The 15,597-nt window shown below is 39.1% G+C and overlaps 1 pseudogene; it reads right to left on the bottom strand.

Moving 5' to 3' along the window:
• Positions 1-14,754: 14,754 nt before the first annotated feature.
• On the bottom strand, positions 14,755-15,137 carry LOC101578794 (annotated as a pseudogene).
• Positions 15,138-15,597: the final 460 nt, after the last annotated feature.

The following is a 15,597-nucleotide window of genomic DNA, read 5'->3' as shown; positions in this document are numbered from 1 at the left end:
ATCAATCCCCCAGCGCCACATGCCAGCCAGCCCCGCCCCCTGGTGGGCTGAGCTGGCCACACACACACACACACACACACACCACACACACTCTCTCTCTCTCTCAAATAAATAAAAATAAAAGAAGAAGAAGAAGAAGAAGAAGAAGAAGAAGAAGAAGAAGAAGAAGAAGAAGAAGAAGAAGAAGAAGAAGAAGAAGCAGAAGCAGAAGCAGCAATTGGGATAGCTCACACCTTTAAAAATAATGAAAACATCAGGGTTAGAAATAAAATTAGGAAGGCCGACAAGAAAGTTCAGTGCACTAAGCGCCTACTTTGGAAAACTCAGGGACCAGGGTTCGATCCCCAGTCCCTCATGCTGTGCCAGCCCCAACCCGCAGCACAATGAGCAGGTGAACAAGTCTGGGTGTGGTGGTGCATGCCTGTAATCCCAGTCCTGGGGAAAAACAGGAGGATTACTACAAATCTGAGCTGCATAGTGAGACTCTATACCAAATACACAAAATGAAAAAAAAAATTCATTTTAAGAGCAGGCAAGATAGCTCAGCAAACTAAGCACTTGCTTAGGAAAGTGCCAGGACCAGGGTTCGATCCCTGGTACCTCATGTGGCTCCGGCACCATCCCTAGAGGCATGCTGAGCCAACAATGGAGTCTGGGCATGGAGGTGCTCACCAGTAATCCCAGCTCTAGGGGCCTTAGGAGGATCAATACAAGTCCAAGCTGCATAGTGAGACCCTACACACACACACACACACACACACACACACACAGAAATAAAATTAGGACACATATTTCTTCATGGCCCACAAATCATGGACTTTAAGAAATACAAATTAAGTACAAATTTTATGCTAAAAGTTTTCATACCATTCTTCAGATTTTCAAGGCATTTATATACTCCATACACCCCAAAATTATTATAATTACCTAAAGGGAAGCAAAAGAATTGTTGTTCCCAGACACCTAAAAATCAATCACCGTAGGATGATAAACAGAACTAATCAAATTTTAGAGACAAGAAATACCTTAGAGATCATGTAGCCCAGACCTTTCCATTCAGATGGGGAAATTAAGCTCACAGAGGGGTCAAGGAGATGGATTCCAACAAATTTAACCAGCTACACTGGCTCATCAATGGCAAGAAGGCCACGGTGCTCCCCTTATGCCATGGGGAATGTTCTCCCCAGAAAAGCCATCCTGAAAAATATTCCCAGACAATGACCAACTTGTCAGCCCTCATAGACAAGGACATGAATCTTTGTCCTCAGTCATATGACTGAATTCTTACAGAGCTGGCTGCAAAGGAAGCTTTGTAGAGTTTTTTTACAGACAACTCAATGGGACCGGGGGTTACTCTCAGCTGTAGGGTGAAAGGAACAGCCCACTAACTAAGATTGATGGATGCTGCCAGCCTTGACAGGCCAAACACAATGCAAAGATGGCCAAATAGGGGAACAAAATTAGTTTGCAAGATTAGAACGTATTAACACAAGTCAGACAACTGTCATGTCACAGCTCTTCACTGTAATACTGATTGGCAGGCAAGCATTTCTGATTCTGATGGCCACGGAGGCGAAGCGTCTGCAATCTGTCTCGCATGACATCCTGCCGGCTGGCAAATCCCCCTTGCAGGAGAAGTCAGCTTTTCTTAGAAAACTGTGTCCCTTGGGTCTTGTTTGGCAAGGACCCCCCAGTCCAAAGGTTGAGAATAAGGTGGGATAGGGAAGGGCAGAAATAGTAGCTGTCAAGAACTTCAGCTGAAGAGGAATGGTATGTTCACTGAGCTTAATGCAACAAGTACCTTGCAGGGCTGCTGCTAGAAGGAGGATGGCAGGGAGAAGCAAGAAACCTCATAGTCCTTCTCTCAAGGAGTGTTTAGCCCCTTCAGGGAGTTTGCAGTCAAGTACAGTAATAACGTAAAGTTGTCAAAGGTGGCAGGGCTATCCCTTGGCTGAGCTACTCAGATAAGTCAAGCGACCGTTCCCTTGTCTCTGCCCCAGTCACTCTTCTTCAGATCCAAAAGAGATCAGTAGATCGGCAAATTGTTTCTTAGTACCTTCTGAGCCCAAAGCACTGGAATTAGTCATGACTGACTCATACTCATCTGGGTGGCTTACTTTATTGATTTGTATTAGTTGCAATTGTGAATAGAAGCCTTTGAAGTTAATTTTATGAAGTACTGAGTACATATAATGAAAATTTGCAAAAATATGTTTGTGCAAGAAGGCCAGGTTATGTTACAATGACAAGTAACCGTAACATGCCACCCACTGATATTTTTATCCTTTGGTTAAAATACAACCTACACAAAGATACATATACACACCCCCATGAGTTACCCAGATGCAAGGATCATCTTGCCTATAGCTTGTTGTCTTAAGCCAGTCACATGACCTTGTCCAACTTCAAAGAACTGGACTAGGTGGAAGGTTTTTATCAAAGTGAGCAGAGGCAAATGTCCTCACATTTAATGAGTTTAAGGACAAGAACAATAGTATGCCATGTTCTGTGTGCCTTTCTCAGAGGCCAGTCCTTTTTCTATGCCCCTCAAAAACAACCAGCATCCTTACTTTTGAGTAATATGTAGGAAAATGGATTTGTCTTGTGACCATAATGCAAAGTGACATAAGTCAGACACAGAAGGTTAAATATTACATAATTACCTTTATGCCGTGTGAAAGAAATCCACAGTATAAAAAATCAAAAGACCAAAATGAAAGATGGAGAGGGTATCTAGGGGTGGAGGGCAAGAAGAAGAGGACAGGAAGGGGAGTCAAAAGGATAAAGATGTGATGCAAATATGTTCCAGCTCCACACAATAAGGGTATTAATTATATATGGCAAACATGGAACAAAAAATGATTTTCAACAAAGAAATGATAATCATTGTAAACTTGTTTCTCACTTCCTGGTTTTTAAATAATTTTACCACATACTGTTTTTTTTAAAAGAACACATTACTCAGTTTTGTATTATTTTTTAACTTTACATAAATAAAAAAACACCACATGCATCTTCTGACTCCACTGCTTTTAGGCAGCATTATTTCAAGGAATACAATGAAACATTATTTATGATATTGTGAAAGGACGTTTCACATCCATCCTGCAGGCTGGCAAATGCAACCTAGGATTTGTCTCCAGGTCTAAATGTTTTGGAGCTCTTTTTGTAGAGAATTCACATTTTTTCCATGTGCCCTAGTAGACTTGAGCAAAAATTTTTCTGTAGAAAGTTGTCTAAGATACAATGTCTAAAATGAAAATGGCCCTGATAAGTAAAGAAAAAGGTCGATATGTAAATCTAAAAACAATTGCCTACACAAAACGAAATAGCAAGGTCTTCTGGGTCTAACAGCAAACAGAGAAAAATATATGAAAGCAGAAAGAATTCCCTGGCAAATGTTCAAGATAGTCTAAGTTCCTTGCAGTGCTTGGAAAGGTGGTAAGCATATTGTTTCACTTTCACTTTGGAGTCTATCATCCATGATGCACCTGCACAGTAATAAAAGTAATGAAGTAAAGATGAAATGACCAATGTAAAAATAGCAAAGAGGGAGAGGAAAAGAAAGAAAAGGTAAGAGACAGAGAGCACAAAATAAGGTAGTAGAAATAAAGGATTATGATAAATGTAAATGACTGGACTTAATTAAAAACAATTTAAAAAAAAGTCAAACAGCCATCTCTGACCAAGAAGTGTCTCCAATAGTAGCGTGGGCTACCCGGGGACAATCCCAGGGAAGTGACATGTTACCATGCAAGGCAGATCACTGAGGCTGCGGGTTCAAGGTCTCTGGAAGTCAATATTAAAATGCTAAATTGATTTCTTGAAATAAATTGTTATTTTTCTGTATTTGTCAGTGGACTGGAATTACTTCAGCACTATCAGACTTACAGTTTTGTAAAAAATCTTTGTATTTATTCATTTGGTACAGGGTCTTGCTACACAGCTCGGATTCATAGTGATCCTCCTGTTACAGCCTCCCCAGCTCTGGGATTACAGGTGTGCACCACCACACCACGTTTTGGTGGCTGGCACAGCATACCGTACTGGGGATCGAACCCAGGTTCCTGCCCTTGCCAGGCAGGTGCTTAGACTGATGAGCTATCTTCCCAGCTGGAGACTTACATTTTCTTTAAGTGTTAGATACAATCCCTCTCTCAGACAAATTGCTGCGATTGAGATTTGTAGTTTTCCCTTGAATGTAGTAAAGAAAAAATATATCTCATAAAATTAAGAGGGATATGTAAATAGAACTAGAAGATGAACAAATTTGTCATTCCACTTGCTCTGGGTTATGAGAGAAAAGAAGAATATGGTATTGTTCCAAGGCTTTTGGCCTGAGCAAGGACTGACTGGGAATTGTCACCATCTCAGATGAACACGTCTACAGGAACACAGGATGAAATACTCCTGGAAATGGGGAAGCAACCAGTCCTTTTGTCTGATATAAAGAACTTCCATGTCCTGAAAAGCAGTTACAGATAAGTCTTTAGAGAAGCATTTTAGAACAATGCAAAAACCATCACTGAAAATCTAAAGATCGTTTCTGTAGAAGAACACCTCAAGATTGATTAAGTATACAAAAGTACCATGATGATTTGTAAAATTTCATGAGTATAAGTAGTCATTGATTGGGCTCCGGAGAATTTGAGAATAATTTGGCCCAAGAAGGTAGCATAGGGTAACTCCAGGGACATCGATTTACTCTGCCACAATTTGACAAGTGTTCCCCCCTGGAATTGTAGATCACAGGTCCCGGCCAAGCTAATTCTACTTAGAGGAGAATGAAAGAGACAAGAGCGATGATGCCAGAGGTACTTGTAATGAGCAGTTTCCTAGTGAAGTATCCTGCATGAATCAGGCCTGACAATGACATGGAATCAAGTCAGGCTGATAAATGTAACCTGAACAATAATGTTTTCATTCTTATAAAACCTAAATAGGAGGTGAGAGACCATAACTTGGTTCCCACAGGGCTGAGTAATAAAGAACTAAACAAAAATAACAGAGAAAATGACGTCATTTGGGATGCGACTTCAAAGGTCATGCAGGCCTGCAGGCTAGCTCTGTGACACAGCACGTGCTAGCAGGCTCAGGGCCCTTGGTGTGATCCATGGCATTGGATAAAAAAAGATATCGTCCCTTATCCAGTGCAGTCTTTCCTCTCATCATGACTACTGAAGAAATTTGCAGGGGAGTCCTTGAAGCAAAAGAAATAAAACCTGATAGATCTGAAGATGGGGAAAAGAGTTCAAGAAGGACAGATAGAGAAGGGAACTCAAGAAAGACAAAAAGGCCTATAGAAATGAGATGTTCCACTGAAAATATCTACATATAATTTTAAAACTTTGATCATTTGATTACAGATTAGCAAAAGAGACACTAGTACCTCAAAAGAAAACTCAGAACATGTGGCAAAAGCCATGATGTCTTATAACTGTGCTGATTGAACATTTAATAGACCATTTTAATATACAATAAATAAAGATTTATTCAAAATATCCAATCCAAAAGAATAACCGAGTATTCTCAGTGTGAACACCTGGAAGGAGAAAAAAATATATCACCACACTGATGAAATAATAACTACTAATGAAATATATATGTACCTTTGAAGACAAAATCATTGTTTCAAAGCAGTGACTACCAGTTAATTAGAGTATTTTATTATAAAGAATTCAGATTCAAATGAATGCAAAAATGTAAAAATTGCAGATTATCCTGTCTTTCTCTGCATGAATAACAGATATTACATTTTCTGTTACAAGCTTGAAATTGATATTATAGGTATTTAGTGTAATTATTACTTTAAGATAGAATTTTTTTCAAAACAACTAAAGCTATAAGAAAAATTTCTATAGTGTAGAAGTTATTCATTGAGTCATATATAATCTCAGGTTCCAGGTTAGACTACTGACCCTACTAAAGGTCAGTAAGGTTACAATACTGTTCATAAAGATGATATGATGGTGTAAATAAAACATAACATGGGCAAACCCTGAGAAATCAAGTCACTTAGCCCTGGTATGAGCAACGAATGGCTTGAGGCTAAAGTACTTACTATTGTAATATTGTAGCAACTCCCATCTCTGGAGCACTGTATCTTCAGATGACTAAAGACCAATATTTATTATAGACTAGTGTATAGCTGGAATCTCAGCACATTTATTTTAAGACTTACCTGATAATTTTGAGACTCACTTCTGCCTTCCTCATTTTCAATTTTTTTAGTCTAATTATTTCAAGTATGAAAGAATGAATGTTCCTCGCTAGCCCAGGACTACGTCTATTTAAATGAAATAGCCTGTGTCCATTCCACGCTCACCACCTGAAAGACATCAACTGTGTTTCTATTATGTGTTGAAAGATGACCTAATGACAAGAAAAACTTTGTGACCCCATCAGTTCCTTTAAAGTCAATGAATGTCTGAATTCTGTCTTTAACAGAAAGGTCATTTGTTGTTGTTGTTGTTGTTGTTGTTGTTGTTGTTGTTGTTTGCCTAGATGTACCATCTCTTGCCTGGTACAATTCAAAGCTTGAAGTAAATAAACTAATTGGATTCAGACAGTGGACATAATAAATATGAGAGGAAATATTCTCTGAGAGAGAAAAAAACAAGTGAAGTGGTTTTTTTTGTTGTTGTTGTTGTTTTTTGTTTTGTTTTGTTTTTATCATTGCAGGCTATTATTGCACAAGTGTTTCCAGGCCACAGTACAGGGAGGCGGAGTGCAGGGAGAGTCCAGTAGGTTCCCTGAATTGAGAAGATAGAGTTGAGAGCCTGAACAATTATGTAACTAGGGTTTCAAGGACAGATTGTGAGAGAAGAGAGCAGCAACAACAGTGGGGGGGGTTACTCTGGAGATCAGCAGATCCCTCTGTTTTCAATTACATGATGATCAATGTGGGCAAATAAGGAAATTATCCAGGGCTGGGCAGAAAGATTAGAGTAAATATTCCTTGTACTTACACAAAGTCAAGTTGACTCTGTTCCCAATAAACAGAATGGAAAACTCTCAAAATTTATACCCCGTGAAAAGTACTCAGAAAAGCATTGCCTCAGTAGTGGAAAAAAATGCATCCACAAACTGAACTTTACTCTGGTTCTCCCTAATAAAGCTTGTAAGCAACCTTTAAAAAAGCAAAGTGCTTCCAAACTATATTGTAGCACAAATATTAAAAATATTTATAGTAATGGAATAAAACATCATATCTAAAAGGTCAAAGTCAAAGCATATAGATCAAATCAATAATAATTAGGTGCACAGAAAAGCAAAAACCTGACATCTTTGATAAGAAAAACCAATACACAGAAATTCATCACAAAAGGACACAGATGATAGAATTAGTATAGAAAGACATTAAAATAGTCCTTAAAAACATACACTATTTGTTCAAGTAGATAAAATACAATAAGACAGTAGAACACATGAAGATTTGACAGATGTATATTTCAAAGCCACAAAATGAATATTAGAGCTAAAACTAAAGACCAGTGAGATAGCTCAGCGGCATAAGCACCTACCTAGAAAGTGCAAGGCCCTGAGTTCAATCCCTGGTACAAATATATATTGAGATGAAAATATACTGGATGGCACCACTAGCAGATCAGATGCTGTAGAACAAATATTACTAAACTTAATGATATAGCAATCAAAGCTTCAATCTAGCAAGTGAATTTTAACAAAGACTGGAAAAAAGTGAAGAGAGTATCAGAGAGCTATGGAAAATTTCAAGAGGTATGTGCTTGAGTGAAGTCTTTGTGTAAAAGGTTACCTGGTGGGTTAGAAAAGTATTTGATGAAATAATGGTCAGGATCTTTCCAAATGTGATTGAAATAATAAACCCATCCAAGAATCTGATAGAACCCAAAACATCATACTCATGAGCAAACAAATATCATAGTCTAATTACTTAAGCAAATAATGAACTAATTAATTCAGTAGAGATAAAAGACACATTGGATACTGAGGAGCAAAGATAAGAAAGACTACAGACTTTTCATTGAAAATAATGTAAGCCAGAAAGCCATGGAGTAAAGCAGGGTTATGATAGAGAAGCAAAATCTGCCAACCAAAATTTCAACATACAAGAAAAATTTTTTCAAGCATACAAAAAGCTATATGCATTCTATATTGGAAAATGTATGCTACAAAAAATGTTGAAGGAATTTTGGACAGAAAATATCTATAGACATCTAACTTCATACAAATAAATAAAAACTGAAGATAATAACATCAATTCTTTTTCATTGATTAGCTGCAACCCTGGTGTAACATAAAAACAACTTTCTCTGAGTGTCATCCCATCCTCCATTCTTCTACTCAAGCATAAAATCTTCCTTTTCTGAATTTACTGGAAAAATATGTGAAGTTTACACTAGAACAGTAAACTGCATGTCAAGTTAGAACTTCTGAGGGCTGCCCAGATAGCTCAGTAGACTAAAGTGCCTGCTTAGGCAGATGTAGCAGCTGGGTTTCGATCCCTACTGTGCCATGTCGGTCCTGCTCCTGGGGCTTGCTGAGACAGAGATTGAGAGTGGGCATGGTGGTGTGCGCCTGAATTCCAGCACTAGGGAGGCTGAAAACAGGAGAACCACTATGAGTCCGATCTACATAGTGAGACCCTATGGTCCCTGTAGACTCTGTATCAAATGCATTTTTTTTTAAAAAAAAAAGGACTACTGAAATACACAGGCAAATACACTTTCTTCTGAAAATTTTTCTATTTCATGGTGGAAAGTGTTCAAACTTCCCATTTCCTGTGGGCTGGGACATCTTGTTGCTCACCAATCTTGAACATAGCTACAAAAGTATAATCTTAGAGCCAAAGGATGTGTTTACTATGATAGCTTCTATTCTTCTTGGTCATAGTATTTCACATAGTCTGTGATATGAACAGAAGTATATGGGGAAAATTTCAGCCTTTCTTCTGACTCCTAGGTCTACCCATTTTTAAAAAGTTTTACTTGCCTTTCTTAACTCACTCCCTGTATAATGTAGTGATCCATTCCTCATAGATTATGATACTATAGAAAGTCTATAATTAATTAAATTAAGTGATCTGAGCTGTAACCTGCCCAGTCAGTGGGATCCTGAGAGAGGTGATCAGAGATTAAGAAAAGACTAGACACATATTAAAAGGAAAGCTGGGGTGGGTAAGAGCTGACCTTACTGGAGAGGCAGCAACACCCCAGCAAGGTCTGCCACATGGGGAAGTCAGGGATTGTGACACAGTGTTTCATTGATTACAGAAAGTGAAACGTTTTCCAAGCTATCTGTGCTATAGTTAGCAGGGCGGAACACCAAGGCTGTACACCTACTCATGTGCCACTGAGCTAGAGCTCAATTTGCTTTCCGGAGGCAGACTGTGTCCCTGGGTCTGGTCCTGCTCTGGTCTCAACTACTTGTTCACCTGGCTCACCTCAGGAGTTCCATGTTCCCGGGGCTGCCCTTGCTTTAGCCCCACATGGTTGGTCTCCAGCTCAGCCACTCCCTACAGATAGGAAAATTACCATCAGACTCCCATGAAAGCTGCCAAAGCTCCTAAGACATCTACAAAAGTGTCTATTCTTGGGTGTGTCCATACCATTCAAATGTTGAATAATGTGCAAGACAGATTTTTTGTGGTCATGTAATATCATCCATTGACTGAATTCCATTTCTGTTTAAACATTAACAATGGGGTTGGTGAGATGGCTCAGTGGTCTAGAGCACCTACTTGGAACAAGCTTGGCAAAGCACAGGGACCATGGTTCGATCCCCCGGCCCCACATGCCAGCCAGCCACGCCCCCCTGGTGGGCTGGGCTGGCCACACACACACGCGCGCGCGCGCGCACACACACACACACACACACAAATATAAATAAAAATTTTTTTTTTAAATAAACATGAACAAATGTTTGAGGTGTCCCTTTGGTTTACAACTTAAAACATCAGTAAGTAACTGAAGAATTCAAGGAGACACTATCACCTCTTAAGCAACATCTGGAGTGCGGGAATCTGCTGCTGCCTTTGTCTATTTCAGCACATCCTTGGTGACCATCAGCCACATTCTTTTTTTAACACACTTCTTGGTGTTTGTAAATAGGATATCAAGTCCGCATCTTGTACAGCAATTAACCACTAGGAAGAATGTATGCAATGTGTTAATTATTGAAACTGTCCAAAAAAAAAAAAAGAGATGTTATATGTAAATGTCCACTGTCTATGGTGAATGTAAGAATGTAATAGAAACATGCATTAATAAATATTAAAACATAGCAAATGAAAAAAAACTCACTCCTTATAAAATTTAGTGATCCATTCCTCATAGATTATGATACTATAGGAAAGTCTATAATTAATTAAATTAAGTGATCTGAGCTGTAACCTGCCCATCCTTCAGTAAATCTAAACCAAACCCTGAATATTCCCTTTTATAATATATGTACCCAAGATAGGTGTCGGGTTTGGACCAGCAAACCCTGATTAGAGAGACAAATGAAGACCCAAGAGACAGAGAAAGTCTTTGTGGGAATGTCAAGAGTCATCCACTAGCAAGAAGTCCCAAACTGAATTAATCTCCCAGGTTTACCGAGAAGCAAAGGCGTTGTGTTCTACTGAACACAAATGCATATTTTAGATTAGAAAGGCATGATGACAATGAGGCTGAACTGATAACTTCATCAAATTGTCATCAGGATGGTCTTTCTTGTTTTGCCCGAAAAGCTTACCTCTACCTGAGCTTGGCAGAACCTCTTCAAGGCTTCCGTTCCCTCAAGGTCAGCAGTCTTCTTTGCCCTGAGTCAACTTGAACAAGTGTTAACCCATTCAGTGCCGCAAGGAGCTCCACATCTCCCCGCCTTTGTTTCCTTAAGCAGTGAATTAGTGAGCCAAGTTTGGTGTTATTTTGGTGTGTTGATACCTTTATGTTGAATTCATGGACAAGGCAGGAAAGAAAAAAAAATCATTAATAACAGGACGTGATAGCTATTATTTTCTAAGGAGAACCTGATGTCTAAGTTTAGGATTAACCAAATTAGGATAGATTTTAAGGTTGTATATTATTCTGTCTGAATGTCCTATACTGTTGACTATGGTTATGCAGCATTTGCATATCAAAGTGACATTATTCTTAGTGGCCCCTAAGGGGCTTTTGATCATCTTTTATGTATATTGGGTCTCATTTGAAGAATTGTGCATAACACAAATATGTTTATAATGCCAATCACAAACCAGGGAATTTTTTATATTAAATGCAGCAAAGTGACCCCCAAGAAACTTAGTAGCTGTTTTTATAGGTTGTAATTAGGGAAGCTTTTTTTAAATATATTTGGTACAGGGTCTCATTATGCAGCTCAGACTCATAGTGATCCTCCTGCTTTCAGCCTTCCCAGCGCTAGGACCACAGGTGTGCACCACCATGCCTGCTCTCAGTGGTTCCCTCAGAGCACTCAGGGGTGGGGCCAGCACAGCATGTGGTGCTGGGAATGAAGGGATCAAACCCCAGTCCCTGTGCTTGCCTAAGCAGGTGCTTAGTCCGCTGAGCTGTCTCTCTGGCCCTAGGGAAGCTATTTTTTTTATCAATAGACTGTTGAATATTAAGGGCTGTTGTGACATTAAGAATGGCTTGGTTAACTTATTTATCAGTCTGTATAGATTGGGTTAAAGAAGGAATCACGGTAGCAGCTGTGGCCAGAACAACTATGGCAGCCACAGCAGCAATGAGTATGCCAGTAAATTTCTTATGGGGGTAGAGATCATGGAGGACCTGAATTAATATACCCAGAGCATGGGACTGTTTTCAGGAATGGGTTAAATTGACAGGCAAATAAGCAAATATCTTTTGACGTAGTATTAAAGTATTAGAATGTGTAGGCATCTGAGGTAAACAAAATGTTAAGAGGCTCTTATAGAAAGACACAAGGATAGCTGGTGCACACTTTGATATAGGAGGTACTATTATGAAAGTTCAATTTAGTTTGACTTTCCTCTTTAGATAATTATCCTGGTCTCATCTGGAGTGGATGGAAAGAATGTCACAACCTCTAGATGGCAGTTTGTAGTGGGCTGTTATCTAAGAAGTGTCAAGGTGTGGATAAACCACCTTTGTCCTAGGTTACAGAATCATTACCATAGACAGTAAGTTGTAAAAAAATGGAAGTATGTACAGAAAGCATAGAGTTATATTTATCATGAAGATAGCCTTTTGGTCCCAAATCAATAATGGTTAGATTTTCCAGTTTGGTGTCATGGCTGATGGAGCCTCTACATAATTCTCAATTTATTTCCTGAATTTAGGGTACAAGCCTTTAATGACACAACAAAGGGGCAGGATGGGTCTGACCACATTTGTAGTAGTATTACCATGTCTGTAGCTCTCCAAAGATAAAAATTCCAGATATTAGGATGAAAGGGCAGGTGTAGCCACATCTGTGTTTTAGGAATTAACAGAAGGGATCAGCACTCATAAAGATAGGGGGTTGTATGGACCAATAAGTCATATTGGCTCCATTTGGTGACATGCATTCAGACAATGATGTAGGAGAGGGCTTCATGCCTTCAATCCAGGAACTTTCAATATTGAATACAGAAAAAGAGAAGTCAAACCAAATCACTGATTTGTGTACAACGGGGCTCCTGTATGAAAGACCAATAAGAGGCAGCTTATTTCCAAGGGAGATTTTCCAACATCACTACACAATGAAACAATGGACACCATGGCCAGAAAAGGGGATCTCAAGAGTCTTGTGTTATCTCATGTGCTGAAGAACTTTATCAGCTCCCTGAGTCACTTTCTTGAGGCTTTCCCAGGTCACTCCAGGAGCCCACAGTGTCTTGGACCACAAGAACAGAGGTTGGTTCTTCTTTTCTTCTAGGTAAAGACTCTGCCTGTGAAGGATCATATTTCTTCATCCCAAGGTCATAATAAGGTTTTACCAACCAAACTGGCAGCCGTATAGGTCCCTCTTACAACAACACACAAGCAAACTGTTGACCCTATGTTAAAAGAGGAACAGGGCCTTTCCAGAGCCCTAAGTGAGCATCCTTTCCTAAGACGAAAGGGTGATTTGTTTGACTGGGCTTGATCCAATGTCATTCTGCTCAGTTGTAACCTGGATGATTGACATTTAAAAAATTAAAAGTTATCAGAGCCTTATGCACTTGTGGAATTGGTTTTATGTCCTTCTAGGATTGTATATCTTCTAATTAAAATATTTTCTTTAGAGTTTTTGTTATAGGATTTGCTGGATGACAAATTCTCTTAGTTATTATTTATCTAAAAATACCATTCCCCCTTTATTAATGAAAAATATTTCCAAATAAATATTTTCTCTCAGTATATGGTAGGCATAAAGTTGTTCTCTCCCCAAAAAATATCTATATCCCGATGCTTGGAATCTGTGAGTGGATTACGTCATATTGTAGAAAGAATTTGTACATGTAATTAATGCTATTGATCTTTAAAATTTTTAGAGAGAAACCTGGAGTATCCACATAGATGCAATCGAACTATATAAGCCTTTGAAAGCAAAGAACATTCTTTGTCTTCACTTAGAGAAATATAGCAAAAGAGGGAGAAGAGAGTTATAGAAAAGGAAAAGTCCAAAAGATTCTAATCTTGAGAAGAATCTGACATATTATCACTGACCCTAAGATAAAAGGACCAATGTACAAGGACCAGAGAGAGGCCTCTAGGATTGAGAGCTACACCCAGCTGACAACCAGCAAAGAGACCATTTCAGTACTACAGCTGCCTGGACATTGATTATCCTAACATCCTGAGTGTGCTTGGAAGTGGGTCCTCCCCAGAGCCTCCTAGTAATAGCCAAGAGGTAACAGTCCTATTTCATCTTTGTGAAATTCAGAGCAGAGAAACCAACAGAGTTCACCAGGTGGTAGAACATCTTTGGGTTGTTTTAAGCTGCTTAATTTATGATAAGTTCTTATGAGAGCAGAAAACACTGACCACTTCATTTACAGTGTCATCTAGTGCTTATAGCTTTCATTTTTCCTGTTGAGAAACCAATCCTTCTTCTGATTGTTTCTTCTAAAGTAATATCTTCTTCTCTGTGTAAATCGAGATCTTGTCTTTAGTGTTCTGCACTTCAATTTTTATGCCCATCTGTAGATGCCTTTTTACGTATTCTTCTGGAAAAAATCATTAGAGCTTCTGAAAGTAGGAGCAATGTACTTCAACAGTGTTAGAATTTGTTGGTCCTATAGTTCTCTTTTTCTTCTCCTGAATGCAACCTATGTTGAACCTACTGAATGAATTCAATTTTTGTGGACCTCTTCACATTATCCATCAAATCCACTGATGTATACTTCTTTAAGTTACAGCCTCCAGTTCTTCAATTCACTATTTTTAAAAACTGTTAAGAAAAATTTTGTGGATTTATTGTACCATGAGGCTTTGAAACATCTGAACAAATCAATATTTGGGTGGTGAGGCAGCTGCTTTCTCCTTCACTCTTTGGGTTACTAGAGCAACTTGTCAGTAGATTTAAAAAAAAATAAATAAAAAGACAACCTTTTGCATTACTTAAGTCTTTCCAAGGCATGCATTGGTACAACATAAATTTCTCCTGTCAGATGCAACTAGTCTAGCACCCAGACATCATGCCCAACACTGTGGTGGCAGCAGCACGCCGCACCCACTTCCACCACGGCCCTCCTTGCTTGTGTATGATATTTGGAGCATCTGGAGGACTGTGATAGTATCAGGAAGAGGAGGGAGAAGGAAGCAGCATGAGTACTGGGCTGGGAGGAGGTCAGCTGACGTTGTGCAGGGCAAGCCTGAACATATCAGTGGTGCAAACCCAAGCATCATTGATATTCTTTCATAGGAACATCTGGTGGAACCCCATGATGGGCTCTTCATCAGCCTTGAGCTGGCCCACAGCCATGCTGATGATACAGCTATGTGGTGTAGGCTGAGGTCCTGTGCTGTGGTGCTGTGCTGAATTTTCTGAAACAGAAGGCTAGACAACTTCTCCACAATGGCAGCTTTCCCCTGGCACTGCTGTCCCTCCCATAGAAGGCATGATGCATCAATATAAATTGCGACTAGTTGGGTTCTGTTGTTATCAAATAACTGGTAGTAATGTTGAATGAAGCTGGATCCAATCTGCTCCCAAAGTGTCTTGTCTCCCATTCTGGAATGTCACCCAGCATCACTGAGACCCAAGGGGCTGGCACAATGGTGACAGCAGCGGCGGCAACCCAGTGCAGTCTCCAATTCACTACTCAGCTGTTTCTAATTTGCTTTGAAACCCCATCTATTGAATTATCCTTTATATTATTTTATTTTAAATTAATAGTGGCTACTCTGTTACTTCTATGTTAAATCTATGTGGTCATTCTTAATAATCTTGCTCTTCTCTAGTATTTTCAATTCCTCTTTTACTGTCCCAAAATAAGTATTGATATGTATACTGTATATATGATTTAGGTATCTGTATTCTATATGGGTCTAGTTCTAATTTTCTCTTTTATTTATTTCTCAGAGGCTTTATTTCCTGTTGTTTCTTAAGAATATTTTTGACTGAGTATATATGTCTCGGAACTTTGTGGAAATGATTTGACTCCTTTGAAATTGTTTTTTCCACAGAGAA

This window comes from Octodon degus, unplaced genomic scaffold (genome assembly GCF_000260255.1).
Source record: "Octodon degus isolate 3935 unplaced genomic scaffold, OctDeg1.0 scaffold00067, whole genome shotgun sequence".
NCBI lineage: Eukaryota > Metazoa > Chordata > Mammalia > Rodentia > Octodontidae > Octodon > Octodon degus.
The sequence above is the reverse complement of the archived record's forward strand: the minus strand, read 5'-3'. Positions and strand labels throughout refer to the sequence as shown.